At 44.8% G+C, this 8,147-nt stretch overlaps 1 protein-coding gene across 1 annotated transcript in view; it reads left to right on the forward strand.

Moving 5' to 3' along the window:
• Positions 1–8,147, forward strand: part of LOC135221812 (hypoxia-inducible factor 1-alpha inhibitor-like) — a gene marked incomplete in the record, with an annotated part of 237,220 nt that overhangs the window by 157,410 nt on the left and 71,663 nt on the right.

Genomic DNA, 8,147 nt, shown 5'->3' on the forward strand with positions numbered 1-8,147 from the left:
AAGACCCTGGCCCCTTTCAGGGGAAAGAGAGGAACAACTAGGCAAAGAGCTCAATTTGTTTATGCCCTTGTGTCCATGTGAGGGGAGGAGTGCAGGCTCCGATTACGCATATGGTAATTACTGGTTAAGTACATAGTAGTATTAAAAAATGACATTTTTATAATAAAATACTAATTTTATTTATACTTCTCCAGTAATTAACATCACTGTAGTAACTAGTTTCTACTCGAAGGCAGCATGAATTTTTGAAATTCATGGTAATAATCTTTTTCTTCTGTCTGGTAAGGCGACCAGGCATGCCCACTTTCTGGGAAGGAGAGGAGCAACTCATGAAAAGAGCTTCAATTTGTTTTTGCTAAAATGTCCATGTGAGGGGAGGAGAGTGGGTTCTAGTTGTAATTGCAGGTATACAGTAGTGCCTCAGGATATGAAATTGATCCGTTCCGAAGCGGCCTTCGTCACCTGATTTTTTTGTATCTTGAACCACATTTTACATGTAAATTGCCTAATTAGTTCCAAGCCCTACAACAACACCACAGTAAATTTTATAATAAAGCTAAATTGACCAATAACAATGAAATACGTTATTGTTATGATACAATAAAGTTTTGTTCATACTTACCTGGCAGATATATATATAGCTATTTCTCCGACGTCCGACGAATTTCAAAACTCCCGGCACACGCAGTGGGCGGCCAGGTGGTTAGTACCCATTCCCGCCGCTGGGAGGCGGATATCAGGAATCATTCCCATTTTCTATTCAGATTTTTTCATACCACTGTCCCCTGAGGGGAGGTGGGTGGGTAACTTATATATATCTGCCAGGTAAGTATGAACAAACTTTATTGTATCATAACAATAACATTTTGTTCATGAAACTTACCTGTCAGATATATATATAGCTGAATCCCACCATTGGAGGTGGGAAGGGACAGAATAGAAGGATTTAGGAAACACCTCAAGTCAGATGATTGACATCTTGATTCCCTTAGCCTGTTAGCATAGCTGACTTCTTGATTACTGTCACCGAAGTCTGCTTTTGCTTTACTAGAGTTGCCAACAAGGTAGTGACCTGTGTAGTTGGTGCGCTCTAGATGATCTGTCAACGGGGGCGTGACCACAATGTGACTAGACCATATTGACCATACTGTGAGGGCAACGAAGCTAAAAACCACCACCTGACCTAACCTTATCGAAGTTAGTCCCATAACTTCTAGCTAACGAAAGGGAAAAACGCGCCTCAAGCGACCAACCCGCCTTCAAAGTTAAAAGCACACCTATCCCTTTTTCTATAGGATAGGATTCGTGCTGCTTCCTGCCTCCAATAATATTTCTACGGATATGTATGGTCCTAGCGACTCGCAGATCTCATATGTCGTCTTCACATGCCCGTCGGGAGTGTGAAGCGAACACAGAGTTGCTTCGCTCAAACGTGGCACTCAGGATATTACTGAGTGTCATGCTCTGTTGAAAAGCTTCCGAGGCCGCGCCCTCACCTCGTGAGCACTTACTTATTAAAAGGTTTCAAATCTTTGTTCAAACATGACGAATGAGCCTCTTAGAAAGACTCCTTAAAATAACGCCAGGGCGTTCTTCGACATGGGCAAGTCTGGTCCTTTTTACGGAACACCGAGATTGTCCGAATGACCTTGACTTTCTTTAGTTTTATCAAGATAAAACTTGAGAGCCCCGACAGGGCACAGGACTCTCTGTGGCTCTTGCCCATAATTTGTGCCATCCCCTTGATCTCCAGGCCTCTGGGCCAAGGGTTAGACGGGTTTTCGTTCTTAGCAAGAACGGAAGGCTTAGAGGACACCGAATTATGTCCTCTAAAGCCAAAACCTCTGATGATGGCTAAAACCTCACTAACCCTCATTGCCGTAGCTAGAGTGGTTAGAAAATTAGCCTTTCTGGTCACGTGTATTAAGTTTACAGAAAGGAAGAGGTTCGAAATGCTTTGACATCAAGAACTTCAGACTACGTCTAAGTTCCATCAAGATTTCCGCAGACCTCAAAGATCGTGAAGGGCTTTGTTGTTTGACAGATCCGAATCTCTGAGCCTAGAGGCCGTCAACAACATATTTCCGTATTCTACAATCGTTGGGACTGTTAGCTTATCCCATACTTCAGACGGAATGGGAAGGCGGTAAAGTCATTCACAGAGGTCAGAGGTAGAGGAACAGTCATTCTTCCTGCCCTATGTCCAGAAACGGCCCCACTCCGATTGGTACACTGCAAAATATGCAGCACTGCTTTGCTTTGGCAATGAGACTTGCAATTAATCTTGAAGACCTCTCGCTTCTTGACAGTCTGAACGCATTCAGACTCAGATCGGAGAGATTTTAGGTACCTCTCGAAGTGAGGCTGTTAGAGTAGACCGATTCTCTCGGTGGGAAGGGTCCTTGGAAAGTGCTCTCGAAGGACGTGACCTCTGTGAATCCAGCCTCTCGAAGGCCAACATGGGGCGATCAGCGTCTTTCTCACTCCCTCTGACGCCAGCGATTATCTTATTACATTTCCTAAGCTTTTGAATAGGGGAAAAGGGCTAACCAACTATCCCCATTCCATACTATAGGATGGCGTCTATTGCTCCGCTCTCGGATCGAGAATAAGGGCGCAACGTAGAGGAAGCTTCTTCGTCTTCAATATTGCAAAATCTACGAAAGGACGTCCCCAAAGTCTCACAACTCTCGACATACTTCTAAGCGAGGATTACTCAAAAGTCAAACGTCAGTAGTTGCTGCCGTCGATCGAGAAGATCCGCACGGACGTGCAATCGTGTAACGAACCTCTTAAAGGATCGTTACGTTCCGTGCCTATGCCGATAACCATCTCTCTTTTCTTGGGATATGAGAGAGCTGCGGAATTATCTGAGATGATTTGGACCACTCGACCAAAACTCACTCTTCGAGGACTGGAGAGCCAACCAAATTGCTTCCAATTCTTTTAGATTATGTGCCAGGACCTCTGTCCGGATGCCTGGCTCCCTCTCATTATCACCTGAGGTGATCCTTAACCCATTGAGAGACGTTTAGAATTATCTCTAGATCTTTGATGTTATTTCAGTTCTCCTGTAGGAAAACTGTAGAGGTCTGAATTGCAGTCTATTCAGGAAACAAGCTTCTCCAGCGAGGAAATGGTCCCCAGCAGACTCATCCATTCCCTCACTAAGCATGCTTCCTTCCCTAATAAGGCTGCGCTTGGCATAAGCAGGGAGAGCATTATTATAGTGCTATGCTGCGGTAGACTCGTACAGAATTCTGTTACAGTGCGGTAAGCAGCGCCGAACATGTCTAAGAGATATCTCTGTTGAAAATTTCTTAGCAAAAGGAAGTCGTTTATTCATGATTACCAGAAATCCCCTCAACCCGAGGCGAAAGTCATGATTGTAGGGCAGAGATACGGTTCGTAAATCAATCCCGCGGGAGAGAGAGACGTAACCGACTGAGCAGTACAACGAGCTACCTAACACTGAGTTGGTGACAGTGTGAGACACTGTGACAGTTACAGGCAGCAGCTTATGTTCACCTTCTCGCAGTCTTATGCCGAGTTGCCAGCTATTCTATTCATCTAAGGAATAGATTTTCCATTATTTGAACAGAAACTCTCAAGTTGGCATATCTAAGCGAAACAGAATTCGCTAATACAGAAGCTGATTTTGTGTTGTCGTAACATTACGCTTAATTAACCAAATGTTAAATCGGAAACTCCTGGAAAGTTGCCGGGAGGAGTACCGATTAAATATACTGCGTCATCCACAATGACAGCAACCTCTCGTTTCGCACTATTTCTGCCTGAGTTACCAGCTATCTCTTCTACGAAGGAATAGGTTCGTTACTATTATCGATCATAAGAAATTCTCAAGCAGGCATATTTAAGCGAAACATAATTCGCTACATGCAGAAGCTGAGTTGGTGTTGTTGTAACAATACCTTCAAGCATTGTCCTTACACCGGAAACTCCTGGAAGTTTGCAGGAAGTACCGATTAAATACACTTAAAATAACAGTCCTTTCGGTTGCCATCTGTAGAGGTAACCACGATATGCGTATATGACTTGAACTTTACATTAGTAATATGACGCGAAGTTAAAAATACCTAAGTATTGCAGTCACTTGAACATATAATTCTCTACTACATTCTTTCCTCGACGAGGAAGAGAGAGAGAATGGAAATCGACTGTCTTCATTCTCTTTGCCAAGAAAAGGAATAATATTATTCAAATGGAAATCCTCAAGTGAGAACCGAAGATCGAAAAGGAAAGTTCAAGCTTCTTATGATATTTGACATAAGACTTCATGGACGTAGTCTATAAGTCTTTTTTCCTGGATGAGCCTCTGACTAATGAATGAGAGCTCTTTCGAATTTTGTTACTTATCCGCTTATGCGATAAAATGTTTATTAAGAACTTTGTCAATGAGAACTAACAACCCAATTGCATGACGGAAAGTAATCCAGGAATTCGAGCATATAGCCTTCCCGATTCCCGCAGAAATCGAGGAAGGGGTAGGATTCCTGATTAGAGACTGGGCTTTTACGACAGGAAGGACTTAATGTTCCCCTTCGGCCAGCGCAATCCCGAAAGCAGACGAGGCGTTTTATGACACCGAAATCTGCTTACAGTTTTCCTGGAATTCATCAAGTGATGGATTCTCTTTGAACGCTCCCTTCGTAGAAAGAGAAGTAGACATCTTGACGAGACCAAACTCCTTCCTCTACTTCGACGACGCCCTCTTGAAGAGCGTTCTTGCAGGAATCCTGCCGAACGTCTTGATGCGTAGGACGCCTATCGTTCTGAAGAACGTCCTGGCAAGTGCTCTACCGAGCGTCATGACGTGTAGGATGCCGAGCGTCTTCAAAAGCGTTCCTCGCTAGCGTCCTGGCGAGCGTCCTCGCTAGCGTCCTGGCGAGCGTCCAGATGTGTAAGACATCGAGCGTCTTCCAAAAAGCTTATCAATGTTTATGACGTCGAGCGTCTTCTGAAAGGCCACCCGAAAAGCGTCCTGGAGAGCCGCACACTGCTCCTGAAGTGTGAGAGCACTATAGGAAGACGTAAGGCTATCGTCTCCAAGACGGCCTTAAAGACTTTCGTTACCTTCTAACAAAAGACGGTGGCCGCCTGTGCAACATTTTGCGTCTTAGTAATGCAAATGAACATATCCAACACGCGCTCAAAAAGGAACGCCCGAGCGTTCCGAAAAGGCATCGTCGCGAGGTGCTTGCCGAACGTCCTGATTGCATTCTTTGAGTTCTTGAAGAGCGTCCGGAATAGAAGAGTGACGAACATCAATGGGAAGCGTCATAGTGAATGACGTGCGTCAACACGATAACTTGAGAGGCTTCCTGGCGAGGAGAGCCGCTCATGAAACGCGGAAGCGTCCTAAGCATAAGTACGGGTGATCGTCATCTAGGACGAGTCTTCAGGACGTCGCTTCCCACTCTTGACAAAACGACGGCCGGCTGTGCGAACATCTTGCGTCTTTGTCACGGTCATCGACCACTGCAGAAGGGCATTTAAAGGACGCCTGTGTGTTCTTTGGGTATGAGGAATTCTTGCCCTTCTCCTGTCGAAACTAGGATAGTCTGTCCAGTGTCATCTCTGTCCGCTGACAGAGCGTCCCTTAGGGACGAGTAAGATGCGTCTTGGCGAGCTATTTGACTATGCAAATCAGCTTTGCCGGACGTCAATCTTATGAGCTTGAACAATATCCCGTTTCGTAGTAAAGCGAACGTCACATAACGTATACATAACGCCATGAGGGGAGGAGGAAACCTTAGCCGATGACAAATAAGACGCCTCCTTGGAGCGTCCACCAAATTGGCGAATCTCCTTGAGAAGAAGACGGTGCTTTTCAATCCTGCTTCTTCTCCTGTTTCGTACCAGATCCCAGCTCTCCCTTTCAGTCTAGATGGAGGAAGTGCAAACGAAGTCTTCCTCTCGATAGAGCGTTGAATGTCTCGAAAGGCGTCCTTGTGAGGGTCCTGCCTTAAGGACATTTTTAATCTCTTGACCAAGACGACAGCCGCCTGTGCGACATTTTGCGTCTTTGTCACGCTTATCGATATTAAGTCAAGCCGAAGGGACGCCAGATCGATGTGGGTTCCCCCGTAACCCTCCTTCGGCTTTCGACATGCCCTCTCCCTATCCTGGGAGTCCGACAGAGGTCCAGGCCTAGAGGCGTTATGGGGCGGATCTGACGTTCCCTCCTGACGAGAGAGAGGACGTGAAGCGTCCTCTTCTCTAAAGCTTCTTAGAGGGCGCGAGTCCTTCCGAGAGCTCCAACCTTGCGGGAGGACGCCTCGGAGGACGAGAAGCAATCTTTCATGATTCGTGCACGTGCACGATCTTTGGCAGCCTTATCCTGCCGAAGGGACGCCAGATCGGTGGGGGGGTTCCCGTAACCCTCCTTCGGTTTTCAACTTGCCCCCTCCCTGGTCCTGGGAGTCCGACAGAGGTTTAGACCTAGAGGCGTTATAGGACCGATCTGACGCCCCCATCCACAACACTAGGGGCAAAATCAACATCACTACACTCACAACACTGATTGGAGAGCGAGCACTTTTTCAAGCTTACTTGATGTAATCCACAATAATAGAAAGGGCATTACTTCTCACAGAACTTCCTCTAGGCCCGTAAGCCATACCACAGGGTTAGGCAAAATAAAGTCTACTGGTACTGTGGAGGAAGACCTCCTGATTCTATCACGCTCTAATTTGCGTACATACGAATTCATACGTCTCTTTCGGAATCAGTCAACATTACACTAATTACATTGATCTCTCAACAAAGAAAACAGTATACTAAACGAGTGTCTACCGAAGGTTTCGGTAGCCTCCCCTTACCCGTTGCAGACAACAAAATCTGAAACTAGGCTAACTAGATTCAGACATCATATGCAATGAAAAAATTTAATTAATTTATGATAGCGTATGCCTAGCCACAAATCCAAGTCAATCATTCAAAAAAATAAGTAGGATACTTAAGCGGCTAATGAAGTTTCAAAATCCTAGGCGGAGGTAGTGGAAACAGGTGTTTTCACTACCGCGACGAGAAAAATCTGAATAGAAAATGGGAATGATTCCTGAGATCCGCCTCCCAGCGGCGGGAATGGGTACTAACCACCTGGCCCGCCCACTGCGTGTGCCGGGAGTTTTGAAATTCTGTCGGACGTCGGAGAATACAGCTATATAATATCTGACAGGTAAGTTTCATGAACAAAACAACAATTTGGACCATTCAATACCTAACATAAACTACATATACTACTATATGTACCTGTAAATAAAGTGTATTAGTGTACATGGTACAAGAAATACTGTACGTACATATGTAGTAAAATGTGGAACCTTACCTTTCAAGTGATGCAATCTCCGAAGTGCCGACAGATGGAGGACAAATGGCAGAAAATCATGAACACTCAACTTTCAAACATAAAAATGGGCGAAACTGGCAGAAAACTTAACACCACTACGACATTAACAAATGGCAGAAAACATGCAAACACCAAAACAAAAAATGAAAAAACACAAACTTTAAACAGAAACACATTAAATGGCAAAAAACTAAACACTTAACTTTACAAAAAACTTAAAATTAAAATAACAATTTGTCAAAAAATTGTATTTTTCCTAACTATACAAAACTGAGGTCCTTTAACAATAGGAATATACTTTCGGCATAGCTGGAATTACGGCCGTTGAATCTTGAACAAGGTGGTTAGGCAGTAACTACCGTGGGGCAGGCTAGCCTGCCCGGATGTGAACACTCCAATTTGCTTTTTGGCCCAGGTTCAGATTGAGGGGTGGCATGAGGTGGCATATTTATTAAAAGACCTCAGGTTTGTATAGTTAGGAAAAATACAATTTTCGACAAATTATTTGTTCCGATACGTAATAGTACAAACCTTCGATCCTTTAACAATAGGAAGACTCACTGATTGGTGGGAGGAATCTGAGTGAGCCTCTAGAACTGACTGGAGTTCTGCGCACCTAGGCTACTCCTCCTGGTCGTAAGGGCAAGGAGGAGTGCCCTGCTGCCTCTGACAACTTGATCGGAGTATAGGAGCTGCGTGATCAAGTCAGACTTCTGGGCCTTTCAAAATGAGTGAGGGATCGTGACTCATCCGAAAAAGGGCTGTGAAGAATATT

This window comes from Macrobrachium nipponense, chromosome 3, assembly GCF_015104395.2.
Source record: "Macrobrachium nipponense isolate FS-2020 chromosome 3, ASM1510439v2, whole genome shotgun sequence".
NCBI lineage: Eukaryota > Metazoa > Arthropoda > Malacostraca > Decapoda > Palaemonidae > Macrobrachium > Macrobrachium nipponense.